Source organism: Trichechus manatus, unplaced genomic scaffold (genome assembly GCF_000243295.1).
Source record: "Trichechus manatus latirostris isolate Lorelei unplaced genomic scaffold, TriManLat1.0 scaffold00007, whole genome shotgun sequence".
Taxonomy (NCBI): domain Eukaryota; kingdom Metazoa; phylum Chordata; class Mammalia; order Sirenia; family Trichechidae; genus Trichechus; species Trichechus manatus.
This window is the reverse complement of record NW_004443943.1, coordinates 6,238,388-6,263,526: the sequence shown is the minus strand read 5'-3', so window position 1 is coordinate 6,263,526 and position 25,139 is coordinate 6,238,388. Positions and strand designations below refer to the sequence as shown.

General features: G+C 38.2%; 1 protein-coding gene across 1 annotated transcript in view; it reads left to right on the top strand.

Moving 5' to 3' along the window:
- Positions 1-25,139, top strand: part of BICC1 (BicC family RNA binding protein 1) — a 350,793-nt gene that overhangs the window by 35,663 nt on the left and 289,991 nt on the right. The window lies entirely within an intron of this gene.

Sequence of the window (25,139 nt, the reverse complement as noted above, 5' to 3'; positions counted from 1 at the left end):
CCCCCCCCCGCCAAGTACTCTGAGTTCTTCCTAGGTTTATGGCACTATAATATGCTCCATAGTGGTCTTGTATAATCTATGCCTGAGCTCTAGAGTCAGCCATTTCTCCAGAGAGCCCTTTGTCCTTTTATTGGAAAGTAGTATTAGAAAACAAGATCTGGTCACTAGATGTGCTCATTGCTACTGGGATGTCACTGCTTCTAGGTCCTCTGAGCTGACAGAACAAGGAAATATATAGAGTATCCTGTGCTGTCAAGTCGGTTCTGACTCACAGCAACCCTGTGTACTACTGAACGAAACACTTCTTGGGTCTGCGCCATCCTCACAATCATTGCTGTGTGTGAGCCCATCATTGCAGCCACTATGTCAGTCCATTTTGTCGAGGGCCTTCCTCTTTTTTGCTGACACTCTACTTTACCAAGCACGATGTCCTTCTGCAGGATAGATCCCTCCTGATAACGTGTTCAGAGTACTTGAGACTTGAGTCTCTCCATCTTTGCTTCTAAGGAGCATTCTGGCTATACTTCTTCCAAGACAGATTTGTTTGTTCTGGCAGTCCACGGTATATTCAGTATTGTTCACCAACACCATAACCCAAAGGCATAAATTCTTCTTCTATCTTCCTTATTCATTGTCCAGCTTTGAGGTGATTGAAAACACCATGGCTTGGGTCAGGTGCACCTTAGTCCTTAATATGACATCTTTGCTTTTTAACACTTTAAAGAGGTTTTTTGCAGCAGATTTGCCCAACACAATGCATCATTTGATTTCTTGAGTGCTGCTTCCAAGGACGTTGATTGCAGGTCCAAGTAAAATCAAATCCTTGACAATTTCAACCGTTTCTCCATTTATCATAATGTTGCTTATTGGTCCAGTTTTGAGGATTTTTTTTTTATGTTGAGGGGCAGTCCATACTGAAGGCTGTAGGCTTTGATCTTCATCAGTAAGTGCTTCAAGTCCTTTTCACTTTCAGCAAGCAAAGTTGTGTCATCTGCATATCACAGGTTGTTAATGAGTCTTCTTCCAATCCTGATGCCACGTTCTTCTTCATATAGTCCAGCTATCTATAACTATTTCTATCTGTATCCATATTGAGCCAAACATAAGTTCATACTGATGGCTCCAACTCTAACCTGTTACCACATGGATCATTGTAGCTTTTTGCCTTAATGGTCTGTAATCTTCCACTCCAACAGTGAGAAACCTGGCTCCCAAGATCCACCATCCACTTAATTGTTTAATTCCAGTATACAGTATATAGTGGTTTTAGAATTAAGTCATAACATCTGTGTGAAACAGCTTTTATCAACTAGAGTACAGAGTTTGTGTATAACTCCTTTTGCCTTTAGTCTAACAGACTCCACTTATTTCCAGAGTTACTTAGGTCAGCATATTTTCTCCCTATCCTCTTTAATGAGATTATTTCATACATTTATAATATAGTTGAGTCTTTTGTCCCAGTCTGCATTCCATCCTGGGATTCTGCAGCATCTTGATTTTTTTTTTTTTTAAATTTACGTACCTGAAGGTTTACTCTGTGTGCTGTGAAATTCTGTGGGTTTTGACAGGTGCATAGTGCCATATATCCACCACTGTATCATAAAGAATCACTAAAAATCCTGTGCTTCATCTACTCAGTGTTTACCTCTTCTTAAACCCTTGGCAATGACTGACCTCTTCACTGTCTTATACTTTTGCCTTTTCCACAATGTTATATAAATTTAATCATACAGTGCATAGTCTTTTCAGACTAGCTTCTTTTACTTAGCTATATGCATTTAAGGTTCCTCCATGTTTTTGCATGGCTTGATATAGTTCACTCCTCTTTTTTGTTGAGTAGTATTCCGTTGTGTGAATGACTACAGTTTATCCATTCATCTATTGAAATTGAAGGCTATCTTAATTACTTCCAGTTTTGGGCCATTATGAAGCAAGCGTCTATATAAACATTCTCATGCAGGTGTTTGGACGTACGTACGTTTTCAAATCAATTGGCTAAATACATAGGAGTGTGTTTGCTAGATTGTATGATAAGATTTCATTTAGCTTTGTAAGAAACTGCCAGACTATCTTCCAAAGTGGCTGTACCATTTTGCATTCCTACTAGCCATGAATGAGGGTTCCTGTTGCTCCATATTCTCACCACCATTTGGTGTTGTCAGTGTTTTGGATTTTAGCTGTTCTAATAGGTGTGTGGTGATATTTCATTGTTGTTTTAATTTGTATTTCCCTAATGGCAAATGATGTTAAGCATTTTTTCATATGCTTATTTGCCATCTGTATATCTTCTTTGGTGAGGTGTCTTGTTTAAATATTTTGCCCATTTTTAATTGGGTTGTTTGTTTTCTTAATGTTGAGTTTTATGAGTCTGCTGTATATTCTGTATACAAGTCCTTTATCACATATGTGTTTTGCAAATATTTTCTCCCAATCTTTGGTTTGTCGTCTCATTTTCTTAACAGTGTCTTTCACAGAGCAGATGTTTTTAATTTTATGAATTCCAACTTATCTATCTTTTCTTTTGGTGTTGTATCTTAAAAACTCATTACTAAATCCAAGGTCATGCAGATTTTATCTTATATTTTCTTCTGTGAATTTTATAGTTTATATTTTACATTTAGGTCTATGATCCCTTTTGAGTTAACTTTTTTATATATGTAGGATCTGTGTCTAGATTCGTTATTTTGCATATACACGTCCAGTGGTTCCAGCACCATTTGTTGAAAAGATTATTCTTTCTCCATTGAATTGCCTTTACAACTTACAACAAAAAAATCAGTCGCCTGTATTTATGTGAGTCTGTTTCCATGCTGTCTATTCTTTTTCTTTCATCTGTGTGTCTCTTCTTTTGTCAAATACACACTGTCTTGATTGAGTTTAATTTTAATTGGCATTAATTTTTAGTTAATGGTTTGAGAAAGAAGTTCTCATTCAGCTTGTGTGTTTGAGTATTCTTAGGGCATTAGACCTTTGTTCTCCTTTATCTTAGCATAAACTTTTTCCATTCCACATCATGTTTGTTTTCAACTGACATGAAGAATGCACATCTCTGCCCTTCCTTCATACCCCTGTAATAGTAAATACAACTACTTCCTGACATACAATATACTTACTTGTTTTTCATCTGTTCCTCTGACCCTTCACTAGAATTGAAAACCTATATGAATAGGACTTTTTTTCGTTTTCATTGATGTGTAGCCCCTTCACCTAGAACTGTGCCTGGCACTTAGAGCTCAGTGATATAATGTAAAGTAGATCAATGAAATATGGTGTCTCATAACATATTTGAGCAATAGGGCATTATAAAGTGAATTTGCCAAGCAGCTGAACTTTATAACCTTCTAAACTTCAGGACTTTTATAATTGGAAAAATCTGCAGTCGGCATTTCCAAAGTATAATTATATGTTATTCTTACTTCTTAAACACACTGTCCTGAACTTAATTTACTCTTTGGGAATAAATATGTTATTTTGACCAGAAATCAAGAAAACTGGGTTAAAGTCTCATTTCTGAAAGTATCTAGCCAAATGACCTTAGAAAAGTTAAAATTTCTCTGAGTCTCAGTTGACCTCTAGATTCAGTGACTAGATTATCTCTTAAGATCCCAACTGGCTCTAAAATTCTGATTGATAGTGACCTTATTCATTGTGGTATATTTTAATAGATGCTTTCCTTGAGATGCTTTTCAAGTATCTAGTACTATTATCTCCAACAGCATATGGCCTCAGACAACTGTATTTTTAATTATTATTTCAGAAAATTTCTATTTATCTGCCTTTTGTTACTGAGTGTTCCTGTGATACTTCGTGTCACTGTATATTTTTTTTCCACTGAACTGGAGTTTCTTTTTCTTGTCTTCCCCATTAAACTGACTCTCATAGGGCTTGTTCATCTCTACACTCTGTTAGTATTCTCTCTGAATTAATGTGTAATATTCTGCTGTAGGCAGAATAATGCCACCCATCAACCCCCAAATGTCCATGTTCTAATCCCCAGAACTTGTATGTTATGTTACACGGCAGGGGAAATTAAGATTGCAGATGAAATTAAGGTTGCTAATCAGCTGATCTTAAATTAGGGAGATAAAAGGCAAGAAAATGGATTTCCTACCAAGAGCCTCCAAATGGAATGCAGTCCAGCTAACAACACTTTGGTTTGAGCCCTGTGAATTCCATTTTGGACTCCTGACCTCCAGAACTGTAAGAAGATAACAGATTTGTGTTGTTTTAATCCACTAAGTGTGTGGTAATTTGTTACAGCAGCAATAGGAAACTAATACATCTAGTGCAAAAAACACCCTGTAAATTAATTGCAGAAATTAAATGTTCCAAAATATAAAATACACCAAGACAGATCTTTTTTAGTGGAGCCCCATAATTTTAGAAGGTAGCATGCAGCTTTTTCTTTAATGAGCATCATGAAGATTTTATTGCCCATTTTGTATGTTAATAACCCGTGTCATTTTCAAGGTTAGCTTTTTAGAGGATTAGTCAATAAAGTACAAAAATTCTAAGAAATTTGAAGGTGTCAGGCTGCTGAGTCTGGATTAGAGGGAGTTCATTCCTCATGTGATAACATTCTTAACTTCTTAGTTACCCCTAGTAATTGAGGGGAATGATGATCTATAGAATTAAAATCACTGAATAATTTATATTTGAATTTGGACTATGTTGAATGACTTGGGAAAAGGTTACCATTTTATTATTTTGAGTGGTTGATATTAAAATGAATTGCATTTTATTGAGGGAACTTTCAAAGTGATAGATTAATTATTGGGTGGCAAGGTGGAAGGCAGAAATTGTTTGAATTCATAGTTGATCATCCCATATTAAAATTAGAAAGAGATATGAAAACCAAAAGCCAAACCCATTGCCCTTGAGTCAATTCTGACTCATAGCGACTCTATAGGACAGAGTAGAACTGCCCCATAGGGTTGCCAAGGAGCAGCTGGTGGATTTACACTGCCGACCTTGTGGTTAGCAGCCAGGCTCTTAACGACTGTGCCACTAGGGCTCCAAAATCTTGTATAGGTCATACTAATTCTACAGCTGACAAAAGCTGAGGTTCAGAGAGTACAGTTTTAAGTGATTGGCTCAAGTCACCTTAGGTGATTTAACCCTGAGCAGAACTTAAATCTCTGGGTTCTAAATCCAGTTTTATTTTCCTATCTTTCTGCACTTAAAGGTAAGATAAAAACTGGAGAATTTTGAGCCCTTTAAGTTGAACTTCATTGCCTCAGTCAAGCCTGCAGTTACTTACTTTTTGTACTATAGATGGAGATACTAGATAGCATACAGATATATAGTATATAGATTTTCTTCTTAACTATAGCAACCATTTCAAATGCCTTAGGCAAACAGCCATTCTTTTTTTTGAAGTTCCTACTTTTTGTTGTTGTTCTTCTTCCTGTGATGCAGCCCTCAGCAGCAGTGGTTTTGAAAGAAAGTATATTATAAAGAAAGTGTAAACATCAACAAAATCTGGTCTGTTGATACTAGGACAGCATATGGAAGATAAGAATTACTTTTGTTTTTGGACCCATAAAATATGACTATTTGTTATGGCAAAAATGAAGGACCTAACTTAAGAAAAATTAGTTAATATTTAATGTTGATTTAACTACCTGATTTTTAAAGTCCTTACATGAGTTACATGTAAATTCTTGCCTCCCCAGCTTTGCTAGAATTCTATTTATTTTAGGTACAAATTGAGCTACATATACCTTTTTCTGTTGTGCACATTAATATTTTACTGTTTTATTTCCCAATCAGCACTATTCTTTTATTATGTTTGTTTCTTTTTTGGCATTGTGCCTGATCAAGAACATAACTAATTGTGAAACTCTGAATGCACTATGTTCAGTTTGCAAGTTTTGTCCAGATTTTGTGATAGGTACTTAAAAGTCTTTGAAAAGTAAAAGAACTAATAATAAGTAACTCACACATAGTGGTGAGAGTAAAATTGCTTAGATCCAGGATAATTATTTGTAGGGGGAAAAGTGCATTTTGATAATCTTTTTCGTACTTCTGCCTGAATTACCTTTAGGTAGTGTAAACTTTTGGAACTTAGTGTAATGCACTTTCTTTATGCTTGTTTTTGTAACAATTTCATGGATGTCCAGAATACTATTTTACAGCTGAAAAGAATGGAGGCCTGTGGACATTTTTTCAGGTGCTTGACGCTAGGACATGAGCTGCATACTAAATGTTGTGACTTGCAGTTCCATATGTTTTAACTGGTTTGATTGAATTATTACTCCTTAAGAACATTGCCTTTATAAAGTGTCAGAGAGAGAGCTAGAGAGAGTTGACCATCCAGTTAGTTAAAAAGTAGAGTAATTAGTAATACTGTCCAAAGTTTTAAAAATGTCAGTGTAAGTAGGCAACACTCTTATGATCATTAAGATAAAAAAGGGAGGCTCAAATCTAGGTAATAAGGTTTTCTGTATGGAAGTCGGTTAATTTTCTTTGAGCAGATCAGCATTACCATCTCATCTCACGATAATGATTACCAGCCTTTATAAGGGAAGTTTCAGCGAGTACTTGGAGAATGTGGGTCGGTGAAATCCCTCATGTGAAACTAAACATTGACCTGGCATCTCTGGAACTCAGAGGATGACCAAATGAGTTTGGCCTCGGTTAAACAGAGTTTTAATCATTAAATGGAAATGGTTGAAGTTGCTGAACAAATACAGTGGTTTCAAAGCTTTGATTTAGGTTTTTTAAGTAGCTCCTAACTGTGGTTGGAAGAGAGTCAAGTAAAATATTTCACCACCTATGTTATCAGTAGAGAATCAGTTTTATAAATGGGCCTAGTTTCTCAAAACATGATGTTTAATACTAAGGCTGTGAACAGTCATCACAGTTAGGTGGCATTTGGATGGAGAAGTAATATTAATTGTATTTTTCCAAGAAATGATGTCCATTCATTTGGTTAATTTTGGTTATTTAGATAATTCATCAATTATAGAATGAGAACGCTTATTTTTAAGACTGTGGAACTTCTATTTAGATGTGTTGGGGATGATTAATATTATGACACCTTACTAACTTGGAATTATTGTAGAAGTTATACCTCCCAGGTTGTGTTTGAAATACCACCCTTTTACTGCTGAATGGGAAACCTTGATTAAGTCTAATTTTTATTGGCATGGGCGTCTGCATGCAAGTGGAAAACAATTTTACTAATTTTCAGCTTCTCATAAATTCTGAAATTGCATTACTAGTACTAAAATTAATATTATGATAGGTCAATTTGGTCATGCATTGAAGCACTTCCCGTAGGGAAAAAAATGTATGTTAGAGTAATTGAAATTATTGACGGGCCATAAATGGACTTAGCATAAAAATTTGCAACTTGGATAAGAATGTGAACGGGAAAAGAACCTTTATCAAGAAACTGTATTTATAAAATATTGATATAGAGTAAGCAAGCACAATGTTAATCCTTCTGATGCCAAATTCTGTCCTTAAAATTGAGTAATTTGATTGATAGAGTATTTGATGCAGGCAGACAGAAACTCTGGGTTTTTTCAAATCACTTTTCTGACTGCCTGTGAGTTCTTTATTTTTTTAAAACAGCATTTGTAACATTATAATTATGTAAATATTGTTTGCTGCAGAATCAGGTAGTATGATTGAAGCTGTTAAGAAGAAAATAATCTTAAATTATGCAGACCAAAGGAGAATGTCCCAGGCATCCAAGTTCAAAGGAGTCGCACTTCATTTTTTTTATGTTTCTTCTCAGTCATACTCAGCTCACGTTATTTTTTTTTGTTTTAATCTTATGTATTCTTTCTAGCATTATTATTTTGTTTAGTGGAATATCTTCTTGATGAATTTCTTCATAGGGAGAGAGTAGCATACAGCATAATGGCTCCCCACAGGTCCTAATTTCTGGAGCCTGTGAATATGATACCTTACATGGTAAAAAGGACTTTGAAGATGTGAGCAAGTTAAGGATCTTGGGGGTGGGGAGATCACCTTGGATAATATAAGTAAGTCTAATATGGTTACAAGGGTTCTTATAAGTGAAAGAGGGAGGCAGGGGAGTCAGAATTACAGAACGATTTGGAGATGCTATGCTGCTGGCTTTGAAGGTGGAAGAAGGGTCCACGAGCCAAGGAATGCAAGCAGCCTCTAGAAGCTGGAAAAAGCAAGGAAATGATTCTCCCTTAGATCATGCAGAAAGAATTCAGTCCTGCCAACAACTTGATTTTATCTCCTGCCAATACCTTGATTTTATCCCAGTGAAACCCATTTTGGACTTGAAGTGTAAGATAAATTTATGTTGTTTTAAGCCACTAAGTTTGTGGTAATTTGTTATAGCAGCAACAGGGTGCATGAGTGATAAAACTCTTCGACTCCCTGCAGGTCAGAAATGTCTTTATTTTGTCTTCACTTTAGTTGATACTTTGGTTGGTTGTAAAATTCCAGATTTAAATTAATTTTCCTTCAGAAATTGGAAGATATTATTCCTTGTTGTTTAGTATCTAACTGGTGAGTAATCTGATGTCAGGCTGAATCTCATTTCTTTGTAATAATTGTTTTTCTTTCTGGAAACGTATATGATTTGCTGTTATCTTTTAAGTTCTGCAATGTCACCGCATGTATCTAAATGTGATAATTCTTCATTCATCCTCACTGGCCCTCAGAGGGTTCCATTTTTGGTGCTTTTCATTCATATTTTCACCTGGTGTTATTTTCTTTCTATGTGAAGGCTTTCCTTTAACATTTTTTGGTGCATTTTTTCATCTTTTGTACATCTGACAAATTCTTTATTTTGCCTTAGTTTTTGGAAGGTGTTTTTCCTTGGGAAAGAATTCTAGGTTGACATTTCTTCCCATTACTGTATAGATATTGTTCCACTCTCCACTGGCTTGCATTGTTTCTGATGAGAAATCTGCTGTCACCATTATCTTTGTAGCTGTGTAAATAATGTGTGTTTTCCTGTCTGGTTGTTTTGGAGATTTTCTCTTATTATTGGTTTTAAGCAATTTGATGATGGTATGTGTTGGTGTTGTTTTGTTCTTGTTTCTTGTGCTTGAAGTTCATTGAGCTTCTTGGATTTGTGGGTTTATAGTTTTCATCAAATGTGGAAAAGTTTCAGTCATTATTTCTTCAAATATTTTCTCTGGTCACCCTCTTTTAGGGACTCCAATTTTATTAGGCCGCTGGAAGTTGTTCCACAGCTTACTGGTGTTCATTTTTTTTAGTATTTTTTTTTAATCTCTGTGTTTCATTTTAAATAGCTTCTAATGCTATGAGTTCATGTTCACTAATCTGTTTTTCTTCAATGTCTAATGTGCTGTTGAAGCAGCCCTAGTGGTGTAACAGTTAAGTGCTTGGCTGCTAGCTCAAAGGTTGATGGTTCAAACTCACCTAGCAGGTCTGTGGGAGAAACATCTGTAATATGCTTCCATAAAGATTAGAGCCAAAAAAATCCTATAGGGCAGTTCTACTCTGTCACATGTGGTTGCTACAAGTTGAAAATGTGATTCAGCAGCACCGACAACAAGAACAACAATGTGTTGTTAATCCTACTTGGTGTATTTTTCTCCCCAGACATTGTTGATTTTGTCTCTAGAAATTCAGCGTGGGTCTTTTGTGTATGTTAAAATTTTCGATCTTTCATCTAGGCTTTTGAACACCGCAGAACCATTTTAAGTCCTTGTCTGCTAATTCTAACATCTGTGGCAGTTCTTCATTGGCTTTGATTGATTGGCTTTTCTTCTTCTTATGGATTATGTTTTCCTGCTTCCATGCATGTCTGGTAATTTTTGATTGGATGCCAGACATTGTGAATTTTTCTTTGTTGAGTGATAGGTATTTTTCTATTCCTATAAATATTGAGCTTTGTTCTGGGATGCAGTTAAATTACTCAGAAAGAGTTTGGTTCTTTCATGTCTTGCTTTTAAGCTTTCTTAGGTGGGACCAGAGCAGCATTTAGTCTAGGGCTAATTTTACCTCCTACTATGTCAAAATACTTCTAAATACTCTTTCTGATGTCCTGTGGATTATGATGTTTTCCACTCTGGCCAGTGGCAACAGGAGCTTTTCCCACCCTGTGTGAACTCTGGATATTGTTCCCTCTAGTCTTTTCAGGTGGTTCTTTCCTAGACTTTGGATAGGTTCCTCACATGCATGATAAGTTCTCTGTCTTTGCAGCTTTCTTCTCTCTTGTACTCTGACCAGCAAACTCTAGCCATCTTGCTCTCATTGATTCCCATCTCCATCTTCTCAACTCAGGGAGACCACAAGGCTCTGCCTGCTTTTTACTCTTTGTGCTACAGCCTGGAAGCTCTAAGCTCTAAGCTGGTTTACTTGTATGGCTTACCTTGTTTGCTTCCTGTTTCTCAGGGATCTTTGATGCTTGGTATCCAGTGTTTTCAAACCACAGTTTAATATATTTTGTCCAATTCTGAGTTGTTTCAGGTACGAGAATAAATCTGGTCCCTTTTACTCTATCTTGGCTGGGAGAGGAAGTCTCCTGCCTGTGAGAACTTAGTCATCTCCACGCAACATTCTTTGGATTGCCTTTCTTTTTTGTTGTTGTTGTTAACTTCATCATGTATCTTGGTTAATAAAAACACCTAGACCTTTACTGTCCAATTTGATACTTAAAAAATAATATATCTTTACGTATGTTTAGGATGATTTATGAAGACTTACTTGAAGGTCTATAAAATATAGTAGAAAATCTCCAGAGTTCAGTCATAATGCTGAAGAAAAAACTTCAAGTTCTAAATTATTTAAAAAACTGAAAAAATGATAGTGTACTTATTCACTTTGTGTGTTTTAAAATTGAACATTGAAACGCAGCCGATACATAGTTGTACGTATCTCTTTTCTGGAATATGTGAGATTTTAAATTCAGGAATATGTGAGATTTTAAATTCAGAAACAATGGCGTGTTTCAAAGTTTCCTTTGGTGTCTCTTAGCAACAGAAAACAATTTTCTTAGGATTGTATTTTTTAAGTGATAAAATTTTTAGTGATGTGACTGGGTTATTGAAATTTCTTGAAGAAAAAAAAGTGTACCAGAAGTTTTTCTAATGTTTATCGTAAAAAGCAGGTTGCATTTTTGAGTACCCAAAGATGTGTATATAATTGCTAAATCTTATTTCATTCGAATCCTTTGCCACATTTTATTATGTATGCTTTTCTTTTGACTTTTAAGTAGGGGGAGAAAAAGAAAGCCCTGTACTCTTTTGTGATAAATATATGATCAATGTCTGAGGGAGTGAAAGCTGGCAACATATTTTCAGCAGATTTCAATTAAAAATTCTTTTGTCTTAGCTTCATAGTTTTGTTATATATTTAGTCACAGTATAGTAATTTTGGGTCATTTTCAATCATCCTTTTTCTTTTCTCTTTAAGGACTATTTTAAAAGTTAAATAGTTTTGAAGCAAAGACTTTGACAAAGTGCTTTGTTCTTGGTGGTTGTTTATTTGCCGTGGCTCTAAGTCAGGTCCATAAATGAGAAAATGGATTTGGCTCTCTCAGTGAGGCCAGAAGTGCTGACTTCAATGTTTGAGCCAGTGGAGCTTTCCGTAGAGTTGTAAGCAGCAGGTAGTTTATGGGGATTTTTCTTAAAATTTCTGGCAGTATTTTGAGCAACAATCCTGCATTTTACAGATGAGGAACCTGATACTCAGTGAGGTCACAGTAAGCTTCCCCTCAAGTCACTCATCTAGCAGGGGGCTGACCTTTTGGACTTTATGGCATCCGCAGCATCCTGCTATTTTCTACCTTTTCTTCTTGGACATTGATAGGGGCAATTATTGGCTGTTCTAGTGCCTCTTCTCCAGTGTCATGGAGCTCATTTTACCTTCATTCTGGGGGAGTGCTGGCCTGTCGGTCATAGTCCTGAACTAGTCTGTAGGAAAGTCCTAGTGCTTTATAAGAAAGGATTTTAAGAACCACTGTATATCATTTTAGAAATGTGACTACAACTGGTTCTGGCTATTTATTTAAGAAAAATCTATGAAATGGAGTACTTTTAAGAATATTTATTTTATTTATTAATTTACTTTATATCTTTAGTATATTTATTTTATATGTCTTTAGTAAATGGAGATCCCTGGTGGCGTGGTGGTTAAGAGCTCGGCTGCTAACCTAAAGTTTGGCAGTTTGAATCCACCAGCTGCTTCTTTGAAACCCATGAGGCAGTTCTGCTCTGTCCTGTAGGGTCGCTGTGAGTCAAAATAGACTCAATGGCATTGAGTTTTTAGTAAACGTGCCTGAAAATGTTTCTGGCTATTTATTTAAGAAAGCCTATGAAATTATGGGAGTTCCTCAGTGGTGCAAATGGTTAATGCACTTGGCCACTAACCAGAAGGTTGGAGGTTCAAGTTCACCCAGAGACACCTCAGAAGAAAGGCCTGGCAGTCTACTTCTTGAAAAATCACCAGTTGAAAACCCTGTAGAGCACAGTTCTACTCTGATAGACACAGGGGTCACCATGAGTTGGAATTGACTTCACAGCAACTGGTGTTTGGTGGTTTATGAAATAATGTACTTTTAGGAATAATTTATTTTCCTAATTAGTGCATTTATTTTAGGAATAATTTATTTAAGAAAATCTAGGAAATGATGTACTCTTGGGAGTAATTTTATCCATCTGTCCTTTCCATTTTAAATAGTATTGGCATAAGTGAACAGGAAAGAAGGAATTATTAAAGAAGCTGGGTGTTGGATTCTTAGACCCGGTTTACCTGTGTAAACGTTTTGCTTGAACTCACCTAGCCATCAGAGAAACTTATCGTAGCCAAATCTTCCAACACTTTCCAGAGTCACTGGTTCATGTCTTGGTATAATGTGAATATTCTGTTTATGTAGTGAATTAGAAGGCAAAGTAATTCAACAGAAAGGTGCAATTTATCTTTAGAATTTTATTGGCCTTTATAATTGACTATCGACTTGACATCAGTTGGTTTGGTTTTTTGGTTTATGCTTCATCTATGACATTTAATATAGTCACATATGAAAGATATATATCAACTAATCATTAATTTTTTTATTTGATGTTGTTGTTATTTGTCATCAAGTTGATTCCGACTCATGGTGACCCCATGTGTGCAGGATAGAACTGCTCCATAGGATTTTCAAGGCTGTGACCTTTTGGAAGCAGATCACCGGGCCTGTCTTTGGAACCGACTCTGGGTGGGTTTGAAACGCCAGCCGTTTGGCTAGTAGTAGAGTGCTTAACCATTTGCGCCACCTAAGGACTCCTTAGCTACTTATTTAGTACCTGTTATGACCATGTGCCCAAGGATACAATGTGAACAAGACAGACTTGGACCCTGGTTTCCAAAAGATTAGTGATCAAGGATTGCAGGATTTGTAGAACTTTGAATAGATGCCGAGTAGAGCCTCTTTTCATCCTGTCCCCAGGGGAGCTGGTCAGTCAGGTTGCCAAAAGGCTCTGCCTCTGTGCATCTCCACCCTAGGGGGCGTATAAAAGAGAGAAAGACGCTGAGTCCAAAAGCAATCCATCACTCATCTCCCACAGCAACTAGATACTACTGCCCCCATTTCTTGTCCTGGGAGGACAGTACTAAATTTTAGTGGAAAGACAAAGTACTTTAACTGGGCATCCTTTATCATCTCAAATAGATCTCTCTTTGCTTCAGGCTGTAAAAATGATTTAATATTCTGAAAGTCCCTGAGAAGTCTATGCTGGCTTCTTTGACTAATCTATGAAATCAAGGGGAAGATGGCATTTTTTAAAAGGGGTTGTAGTGCAAGCCTAGTCCAAAGACGATCCAGGGAAGCCTTGGTCCCCTTCCCCCCTTCTTTCTCTTCCTTCTCTTTTTCTTCCTCTCCCTCTTCCTAAGGATAAGAAATGTATAAATAAATGTGCTACCTGTTTAATATTGCTCATCTGTGAATAGAGAGGTGTCCATATGTGAATGAAATTTCAATGAGTAAAAAGTTAGGGTATTGATTTTATTATTACACCTACTTCTCACTTTTAGACTATCTTGTTATCTGACATTTTGCATTTATGAAAACAGTAAAAAATCTACTATCTTACTATTTTGCACATTAACGAGGTTAGTGACCATGGCAGCAATGACTGTGGAGCATCCCTCCCTCAAGGTGGGTTTCTGGGCAGCCTCCAAGAAGCTGGACTGTGCTGCCCCAAAGCCCTGCACTCCCTCCTCAGGCAGGAGTGCTGCATCCAGCTGCCTCGGGGCTGGCCTCCTTCGTGGTCACGGCCTCCAGGAGGACGTAGGCAGCACTGAGTCAGTGGGCATCTGTTCTGGATTCCCAGCTCCTATGCGGCCTGAGGCCCTGCAGCTCAAAATTGCTGTGGGGTGGGAAGGGAGAAGAGAAAGAGGCATCAGAGAGGGTGTTTGGAAGAAATGTGTGTGAATTTAATGAAATCCCAAAGTGATCCGAACTGAGCCTGAAACCTCCACCTTGATGGGGCCGGGTGCGTGGCCAGGCTCCCAGCACTCTTGCAGGAAGCCCTGAGCAAATCCTCAGTGACTCGCCAGGCCTGGAGGGCAGAGCAGACTCCAGGATTGTGAACTCAGGGCTTGCAGAAGTGGGAGTAGAGCCCTGGAGGCGGCTCCAAGGGAAGCTGTAACCCAGCACAGGAGGAAGGTGAAGTGCTTAAGCCATGGGCTCTCCAGTCACACAACCTGGCTTTGTCCAGCTTTGTCTCTTCCAGGCCCCCTTCTTTGCAGAGGAATAATCCATAACTGGAAGCGTCACAGTGATGAGCACATTAGTAAATCTTAGCCATTATTATTTCTATGGTCATATTTTCTAAATTAAAAAAATTGGACAAATGGGTGATCTGAAAACAGAAAAAAAAATTCTTCCTTTTCACATAACGCCGATTTTCGCATAACAGCCTGGTCTTTGGAACCTCACCAAGTGGATAAGTGAGGATTGGGGAGTGAATATGCTAATGCTAAGCTTACCTTTGTTCCCCTTTGTACCATATGTAGCAACTGACTTTGTGATTTGCACACATATAATTATTAAATATTGTGTATACCTGTGTACATAAATCTGATTAGAATCATATAAAAATGCAACTTCTTCACTTATAAGTGAGTCAGTTATTAAAATACCAATTCTAGGTCATCCATTTACCTGAAGCCAAGAAAGTCAATTAAAAAATCAGAAAGCTGCTTGGTAATATTACAGTTCTATCATTAAAAAATAAAATAAGAGACATATGTACACCCATGTTCATTGCAGCATTGTTTACAATAGCAAAAAGATGGGAACAACCTCGATGCCCATCAGCAGATGAATGGATAAACAAACTATGGTACATACACACAATGGAGTACTATGCAACGGTAAAGAGCAGTGATGAATCTGCGAAGCATCTTATAACATGGATGAATCTGGAGGGCATTATGCTGAGTAAAATTAGTCAGTCACAAAAGGACAAATATTGTATAAGACCAGTACTATAAAAACTCATGATTAAGGTTTACACACAAAAAGAAACAATCTTTGATGGTTATGAGAGAGGGTAGGGGTAGGGATGAAAAACACTAAATAGACAATAGATAAGTAGTAACTTTGGTGAAGGGTAAGACAGTACACAATACAGGGGAAGCCAACACAGCTTGTCCAAGGCAAGGTCATGGAAGCTCCATAGACACATCCAAACTCCCTGAGAGACCGAATTACTGGGCTGAGGGCTGTGGGGACCATGGTCCCGGGGAACATCTAGCTCAGTTGAGATAGTTTATAAAGAATATGTTCTACCTTCTGTTTGGGTGACTAGCATCTGGGGTCTTAAAAGCTTGTGAGCAGCCATCTAAGATACTCCACTGGTCTCACCCTGTCTGGAGCAAGGGGGAATGAAGAAAACCAAAGACACAAGGGAAAGATAGTCCAAAGGACTAATGGACCACAACTACCATGGCCTCCACCAGACTGAGTCCGTTACAACTAGATGGTGCCTGGCTACCACCACTGACTGCTCTGATAAGGGTCACAATAGAGGGTCCCAGACAGAGCTGGAGAAAAATGTAGAACAAAATTCTAACAAAAAAAAAACCAGACTTACTCGCTTGACAGAGATGGGAGAAACCCTGAGAATATGGCCCCTGGGCACCCTTTTAACTCAGTAATGAAGTCACTCCTGACAATCACCATTCAACCAAAGATTAGCAGGCCCATAAAACAAAACAAGACTAAATGGGCACACCAGCCCAGGAGCAAGGACTAGAAGGCAGGAGGGAACAAGAAAGCTGGTATTAGGGAACGCAAAGTCGAGAAGGGAGAGTGTTGACATGTTGTGGTGTTGTTAACCAATGTCATAAAACAATATGTGTGCTAAATGTTTAAAGTACAATAAAAAATAAAATAAAAAAGTAAGAAAATAAAATAAGAACTGGTAATAAACTAATGTGGCATTGTAGGCAAAAGGAACATTGCAATTTAATTGAATATTATCAGGAGACTGAAGAGGTTAATGAACAGTATACTTTTAACCACCAAATCATTAAAAAAAATGCATTCCAGGATGTATTCTTCTGATTATAATGCACGTTCATTATAGGAAAAGTGTTTTTAAAAAGGACAAGAAAACATAAAAATAAGGTAACTCTATTTTAGCTACTCCAGTGATACTATTTAGCTTTAGTTTTAGCTTTACAATCTTTTATTTTTTTCCTGTTCTTATATGCTTATATACTTTAAAAATTGGAGTCATATAGAAATATTGTAAAACATTTAATTTTCTTATTGTAGGTGATTTCTAAAGCTCATTATACACTTCTCTACCTTCTTGAATATATTATCTTGGTGTTTTAAGATCACTTTTATGGCTATTTACTTTCGTACTTTAGAGTGTCTACATTTCTTTTTTTTTTTTTTTTTTTGTTTCTTGTTCAGATGTTAATCTATATCCTTAAAACTACCAAGTCTTCCATTCTCCTACTTTGTGGTTCATTTGTGCCATGACCTGGTTAAGCAGATAACTAAACTTCCTTGGAATTACGTTTAAAGTCAGTAAGATTCAAGGAGACGACTCAAGGAGCAAATAGAGTTTTTGCTGAGATTTGTGGTTTTATTTCCATCAGTCTTCTTGTGGCAGGCAGAATAATGACCACTTGAATATGCCCATATCCTAATCCCCAGAACCTGGGAGTATGTTATTACATGGCACAAGAGACTTTGCATATGTGATTAAGTTAAGGATCTTATGATGGGTAGATTGTCCTAGATTATTTGGATGGCCCAAATATAATCACTGTGGTCCTTTGAGGTAGCAAGAGGATCAAAATTAGGGATGACAAAAGCAGAGGTTTGAGTGATGCTTTTTAAAAATGAAAGAAGAGGCCACAAGCCAACGAATGCAGGCAGCCCCTAGAAACTGGAAAAGGCAAGGATATGGATTCTCCCCTAGAGCCTCCAAAAGCCCAGCTGACAACTTGATTTTAACCTAAGGACCTATTTTAGACTTCTGACCTCCAGCAGAGTAAGCTAATAAATCTGTGTTGTTTTAAGTCACTAAGTTTGTGATAGTTTGTTATAGCAGCGATAGGAAACTAATACACTCCTCTTCACAAACAGTGAGGTTTTAGGAGGGCAGAAGTGGATTTCTTGAATTTATGCCTCCAGTATAGAATATAGTGCATGCTAACAGAAGTACAAAATAATGAATGAAGAATGAATGAATACTGACTTGAACACCTGACTTTTTTAACTTACCATTTTGGAATTATGTCAAAGTTGGTAAGAATGAAATAATGAGGTAGTAGATTTAAAAAAAAAAAAGCCTCCTTAAATTTAGAAGAATTACTAACAGATATGTGCTAGTTCTGAAGTTAAGAGCTATGGCTGCTAACAAAAAGGTCAGCAGTTCAAATACACCAGCCACTCCTTGGAAACCCTATGGGGCAGTTCCTTCTGTCCTATAGGGTCACTGTGTGTCAGAATTGACTCAGTGGCAGTGGGTTATGTGCTGGTTCATTAAAACTCAGATGTGTGCAGGAATGTAATTTCCCCCATTTAATTAAACATTGCTCTGTATTCTAAGACACCCTTGGAGCACAAAAATGAAAGACTTTTTTTTTTTTAAAGGGAGAAACTCAATACTGAATTTTTCAAGTCTTACAAACAAGTGGCTCATGGCATCAAAAATGGAACTTTCTCATTGCCAGCTGGTGCATAATCACTATTAATAGTATTAGCTGGAAAAAACTACTCTTAACACATTCTCCTATTTCATAGGTCAGTTGAATGATCTAAACAAAAACTCCAGTACCTGTAGTCAATATCCATGCCTCTGAAATTCTGGCTGTTGATAGAAGTGATTAACTGACGATGATGCCATCTTGGCATGGCCAGTCTTCCTGACATTCATATACTGTGTTTCCTCTGCTGGTTTTGTGGGCAGGTAACCCTTTCCTATCCATATAAGAAAGGCCCTCACTTGGAACCTGTGTGTTCTTCTGTTATTCACAGTTTCATCAAGTTTGCCTACCTGATCTTTAGGTCCATGGCCAATGAGAAGTGGTACAGTAGAAGTTTGGAACCTTAGACCAACTATGGTGACATCATCAGCCTGAAGCAGAGTTGAAAACCTGTCGGGAGTAAAGCTGAGGGGGGAATTACAAAAAGATGTGAAAATTTAAGAAATGGTAGTGGTCTGGGAGAGCTAGCAAAGGGGCAGTGCTGTTTACATCTCAGGAGGTCCCATAGCATACTTCCCAGGGTATAAAAATTCATATGCCTGATGATGACCTGGATTAGACCATGTCTTTTGTGGTTTATTAAAGATAGGGAAAAAGTGTTTAACATGTTCATAGAACACTTTCTATACCTAATAATTAATTTAAAAAAATTCTTTGTTTTTGTTTTGTTCAAGAGTATAAAACTTCACTTTCCTATATGATGATCTGTTCCCTAGAAGTTCTACAGAACTGCGGGTTTAATGCACATCTCATGAATCATACTTTACCATAAGCCCTCAAAAATGATTTGAACTCTCTCTGTTTTCTCCTTTTATGAGAATTAAGAGGAGAAAGAAATTGTGGTCTCATCTATATATCTGTCTTGGTAATTTATTGCTGCTATCACAGAAATACTACAAGTGGATGGCTTTAACGAACAGAACTTTATTCTCTCAGTCTAGTAGGCTAAAAGTCCAAATTCAGGGCACCAGCTCCAGGGGAGGGCTCTTTCTCTCTCTGTCAGCTCTGAAGGAAGGTCCTTGTCATCAGTCTTCCCTGGTCTAGGAGCTTCTGTGGGTAGGAACTGCAGGTCCAAAGGATGCACTCTGCTCCCGGCGCCGTTTTCTTGGTGGTATGAAGTCCCCTATGTTTCAGTGCTCGCTTCTCTTTTATATCTCAAAAGAGATTGGCTTAAAACAGTATCTAATCTTGTAGATTGAGTCCTGTCTCATTAACATAACTTCCAGTAATCCCATCTCATTAACATCAGAGAGATAGGACTTATAACACATAGGAAAATCACATCAGATGACAAAATGGTGGACAGTCACACAATACTGGGAATCATGCCCTAGCCAAATTGATACACATATTTTTTGGAAGACACAATTCAATCCATGACATTCTACCCTTTAGCTCCCAAAAATTCATGTCCTTGCCACATGTAAAACACATTCACCCTATCATATCATAGCAAAAGTCTTAAATCAACTCCAAGTCCAAAATCCAAAAATTCCTCTTCATCTGTGAAACCTAGAATACAAGTTATCTGCTTCCAAAGTACAGTGGTGGAACAGGTACAAGCTAGACATTTCCATTACAAATGGGAGAAATTGGAGAGAAAGAAGGGATAAAAGGCACCAAACAAGTCAGCAGAACACATTATATTAGCCCTCAAGGTTTGAAAATAACCCTCTGTTCTCTGAGACCATTTACACAATGGCCCTCCCTTCTAGACTTTAGATTTGGCCATACTCTCCAGATTCCCTTGGCCCTGGGCTTCAGCTCTACCTTCCAGGCCCACTGGAATGGCAGCTCTGCTCCTTTGGCTTTAGGTGCACCATTCTCCTAGTCCATCTGAGTGGCGACTCCACCCTTTGAGGCCCCAGAGGTTGTGGCCCTACCCTTTGAGACTGAGGCAGCTTGGCTTCCTGTGTTCTTGTCTCTTCAGCTTCTGCTTCCTGGTTTCTTGGCTTCTCGACCCCTCGGGCCTCTTTGCCTGCATCTGCCCTGCTGGTGCAGGTGTTCAAAGCTCTTCAGCTTCACTGCTAAATGCCTGGCGGCACCCCACTCTGCCTATAAACTTTGGCTGGAAGGCACTCAGCTCTCTTGCTCTGTGTGTTGGCAAGCCTGGCTCCACTGATAAGTGCCCAAAGGCACTCCACTCCACCAGGAAGCCTCCTGCGCACAGGCACTCAGCTCTCCTGCTCTGTGGGTCAGCTCTAGCTCTGTCTCTCACTGGTCTCCTGGTGCTGCTGCTGCAGGTCCTCTGCTGCTGCCATTTCCCTGCTGCTGCTGTTTCTCTCCTCAGTTCCTTCTGCATCCTCACCAGAATCGTCTTACTTCTGTAATTCTACTAACAGTCTCTTCAAGGCAACCGCTTCCACATTTTAGGTATCTGTTAGAGCAGCACCCCACTCCTGATACCTCTACCCATACCCATATATTTTTTTCCTTAATTTGCTTATTTGCCTTTGACATTTCAGTATTTGTTTTTTGGTACATTGATTCCTCTCTCATTAGTTAATCTCCCGCTGAATGCTATGACATGGCTACACAGACAACTAAGACGTGAGGCAGCCACTGGCAGTTTTAAGTTGAAGATTTAAATAGATTATTTATACTTAAATAGACTACTTATACTATAGTCTTTTAAGTTGCTAGTGCCAAAGGACCTGTTGACCACTGTGTTTGGAGAGGTGGTGAAGGCTGCCTAGGGAGGAGATAATACAATCGGATTAAGAAGTGAGCTTCTTAAGGACATTCAGGCAGAGGGACCTGCAAAGGCTTGGAAGTTTGAAAGGGCATGGTGTATTTGGAGAATACCCAGAGATGTATGTTGTCAAAATCCTGGGTGGGTAGAAATTTGGGGGAAAAAAAAAAAACAGTTTAAAATCTCTTCTGCTGGAGGGTGAATGTTTCACAGGTGACGTTCTAATTCCAGTTGTACAACTCCCTGGCTGTATTGTTGTGTTGTTGGGTGCCACTGAACTACCAGCCTTTTGGTTAGCAGCCTGTTGCTAGTTTGTACTGCCAGTGCTCCTTCCTGGTTGTATGATGGTAGGCATTTTCTTCATGTCTCTACCTTGGTGTCTTCATCTGTACAATCAAAGGAGATAACAGTGTCTTATCTACAGGAGGGCTTTTATAAGGACTAAATGAAAAAAAATACCGAAAGTCCTTAGCATACTCCTAGAATTAAGGGCTCTACATGGGTTAATCCTTCTTTTCCTTCATTCTTCTCAGGACCCTTGGTGATCATCTGGTATTTTTAGGAGGCCAACCCACCAGAAGTTACCAAACAGAGCTCCACGACTTTGATAGAAAAGGTCTGGCTTGGGAATGCCCTCAATAAGAAACATTTGGTTTGTTTACTTCAGAGTAGAGTTCCCCTGGAGAGACCACACCCTTCTAAAGCTAATTCTGTATTGTGTAGCACTTATTTAAATGTTCCAGTGGGTTATCTCTTCACCCCAAAGTTTAAACTGAGAAATCCTTCTGGCAAGGGTGAAAAGAAAGGAAGAAGGGATGCTGGCCAGCAAAAACAGAATAGAAGAGAAACTTATGCACAGAATATGCACTCCAAGGAGGCAGGAGGTTTCTCAATCCCAAAAACACAGTCAGAATTTTTTAGGTAAGGATTGGTCTTTGTGTTAAATGTTTGTCTTGGGCTTGTTGACCCTTTTTCATCCTCTCCCACTTCCCTGCCATACGTTCTGTCAACTCAGTGGATTATCAGAAGAGAGAAGGTAAGAATCACATCTCAACACGCTTTGTAAAAACTACGTTAAAATACCAAGGTGTTTCCAAGGAAGGGGAATTTCACCCCATAGCTGCTGCATTGTTGGCAAACCATGCAGTGGGTTTGGAAGCAGCAGAGGGCTGTGACTGCTCAAGCTTCCCATACTTTACCTTCTGTGTTCCTAAGGAGAAACTTTTACAAAGAGACAAATCAAGATATTCCTGTTTTTTGAGTTAGACACTTTAGAATTCTCAGTGTGGGCTCATTTCATTTTTTCCTTCTCAGAATACCAGAGGCAGGGAAATAATCCTGGGTAGGTTTGATAAAAGTGCAGTGCAGATTGCTTTGTGTGTGTGTCTTAAAGTTGCATTGAAACGGGGAAAACAGCACATCAAGTAAGTTACATGTAGAATATAGTTTTCATAGCCAGTGACATTCATTTGGAGATCTTATGAGTCAACGTTGGTCTACACAAAGTTTCCTGGAGGTTTTCCAGTCTCAGACCTCTTTAATTATACCGAATGTTGCATTTTTTTTTGGTTGTTGTTGCAATTCCCTTTGCCACAAGGAGCATCTGTACATGTCATAATCTTGAGGGCTCCGTACTGCAATTGAAATGGAATGTTAGGAATCTTTTTTGGGGGGAAATGTTTATTTTTATGAATATCCTTCAAATCTATAGTTTTGGGGAACTGTAACAATATGATTTCTTAATCAACTTCAGTAGGCAGTAAGGAAGCAAACACATTTGCCTAGCTTGTTTTTAGCTGCTGTCGAGTCAGTCTCGACTCATGGTGACCCCGCACACAACAGAGGAAAATGCCGCTGGGTCCCACACCATCCCCATGATCAGTTGCGGGTTGAACTGTTGTGATCCACAGGGTTTTCACTGACTGATTTTTGGAAGTAGATCACCAAGACTTTCCTCCTGGTATGTTTTAGTCTCGAAGCTCCACTGAAACCTGTTCAGCATCATAGCAACACACAAGCCTCCACTGACAGATGGCTGGTGGCTGTGCATGAGGTGTATTGACCAGGAATTGAACCCGTGACTGCCAAGCTAGAGAGCAAAAATAAGATGAAGTCTATATATTTCTTGGTTCTGAGGAGCTCAAAGCACTTTCATAGGAAAATTTACTTAAAAACAATAGACAGTGTCCGGTTGTGATGTTATGGTTCAAGAAATTATCTTTGGCTAAGGTTATCTTCTATCTTGCCTTGTAACATTGTAATGCATGCTGTAGTGTGATGCCCACATGTGCTTTTCCTGGCTTGCTGCTCTTTTAGGTTTGGCTCTGGTAAATTTAAAGGTTCTCCAAGTTGGCCAACCTTCATGATGAACGCCTTCAGTGTGATAGGCTGGAGGGAATGGCAGAAGCAGCTAGGGTGAATCTGGTGTTGAAACAGGATGAAGTGGAACTATTTAGAACAGATGCAGTGAGTTATTTCAATTGATCCCATCTTTGTAGGCTCCTTTTCAACTTTAGAACTACTTCTTACTTTGGCTTTGTATGTTTATCTTTCCCTTAACTTTCCAGCCATAATATCTTTGAGCCAGTGGAGCTTAGAATTTGTGCCTAATATGTGCAAATACAGTTTGGAAACTTAAAGGTTAGGGAAGTTATGTGCAAATAGGAAATTTAACTTAAACCAGAACATGTGTGTTTTTTTCCAGACCTGAACCCATGTAACCTGGAATCACTAAGCCAACTGCTAATTTAGCATTGACACAGCCTAAAACAGTAACAAATGGATAGCAATTGCAGCTTTGGTCAGACTCTTCCAGATGCTCTTGATTTATGTGAAACATGAAATAGGATCTTAGTCACCTGTGTTTGTGAAATGTTTCATGACACCATTTCTGTTTTGAGTTTGTGAAAATACTACTGTTGATCTTCTTTGGTTCTTCTTGCATGCAACTGTTTGCTTGACTCTGGTCATTTTCAGTACCCAGCAAAGCTATCCACTTCACCAATTTCTCATTTCCTTTTCTTTCATCTGTCATTGCTGTGTATTCAGTGCATTTCAGACTTGCTTGTAACTGTACATTGAACAGTTTGAATTGTGAATCTGACTTAGCAGTTTTCTTATTTCTGCTTTATACACTGCAAATTTTTAGAATGGCACTCTGATCAAATTCTCTCATCCAGAACTGACCAGTCTGAATGGAGTAATAAGAATTCAGAGACTTGCGTAGTTTTATTGGAAGGAGCCTTTGTCTTTCTACTGGGCTTATGAAAGTACCCAGCCCATAAGAAACCAAACCTGTTGCCATTGAGTCGATTCTCTGTGTTACAGAATAGAACTGTTTAGCTGTAATCTTTACAGAAGCAGTTTGCCAGGCCTTTCTTCTGCAGAGCCACTGCATGCATTCAAGCTGCCAGCCTTTAGGTTAACAGCCAATTGCAATCCACTTGCGCCACCTAGGGACCTTACCCAGCCCATAGAAGATACTTAATTAAATGCTTAGTGGATTGAACTGATGTGATCACATAGTGCATTTATAGATGCTCTTGATGGAGGCTAGATTTAAGGATATTACCTGGAGACTAAAAAACATTATTTCCGTGGGGATTTCATTATTGATCTACCATGAAAACATTGTTGATTTGGGCAAATTTTATTTAAAAATAATGTTATAATTCCTAAAATATATGCATAAAATTAAAAAGCACAGAAGAAAAAAATCTGCTTTAAAGGTATAGATCTATCTCATATACAGATATAGATATATTAGTTATAGATACAAAACACATATATCTATATTTAAATATGGAGAGAAAAAAGTTAGAGGGACAAGATGTCAGTAGAGATTATCTTTGGGAGATGGGAAGTGTGGGAAGAAGAGAGAGCCAGAGGGGAAAAAATCATGCTATATGTAGCTAGTAGTACCACCCCCTACCCCATAATGAAATATGGTGAACATTTTCCATTATCATTAGGTATTCTTTGATAGCATGATTTTCTGTTATTATATGATATTCTTTTTTTAATTGTTGTAATTAAATGAAGTTTACATTTCAAGTTAATCTCCCATACAGAATTTTTTTTTTTTTACATACATTGTTATGAGACCCCAGCCGCTCACCCCATTCTGTGACAGCACACTTCTCCGCCCCTGATTCCGCATGAACATTCAACCAGCTCCTCTCTCTGCCTTCCCATCTCACCTCTGGACAGAAGCCGCCCCTTTGGTCTCTTGTATCTACTTGTCTAAGAGGCACATTCTTCACAAGTA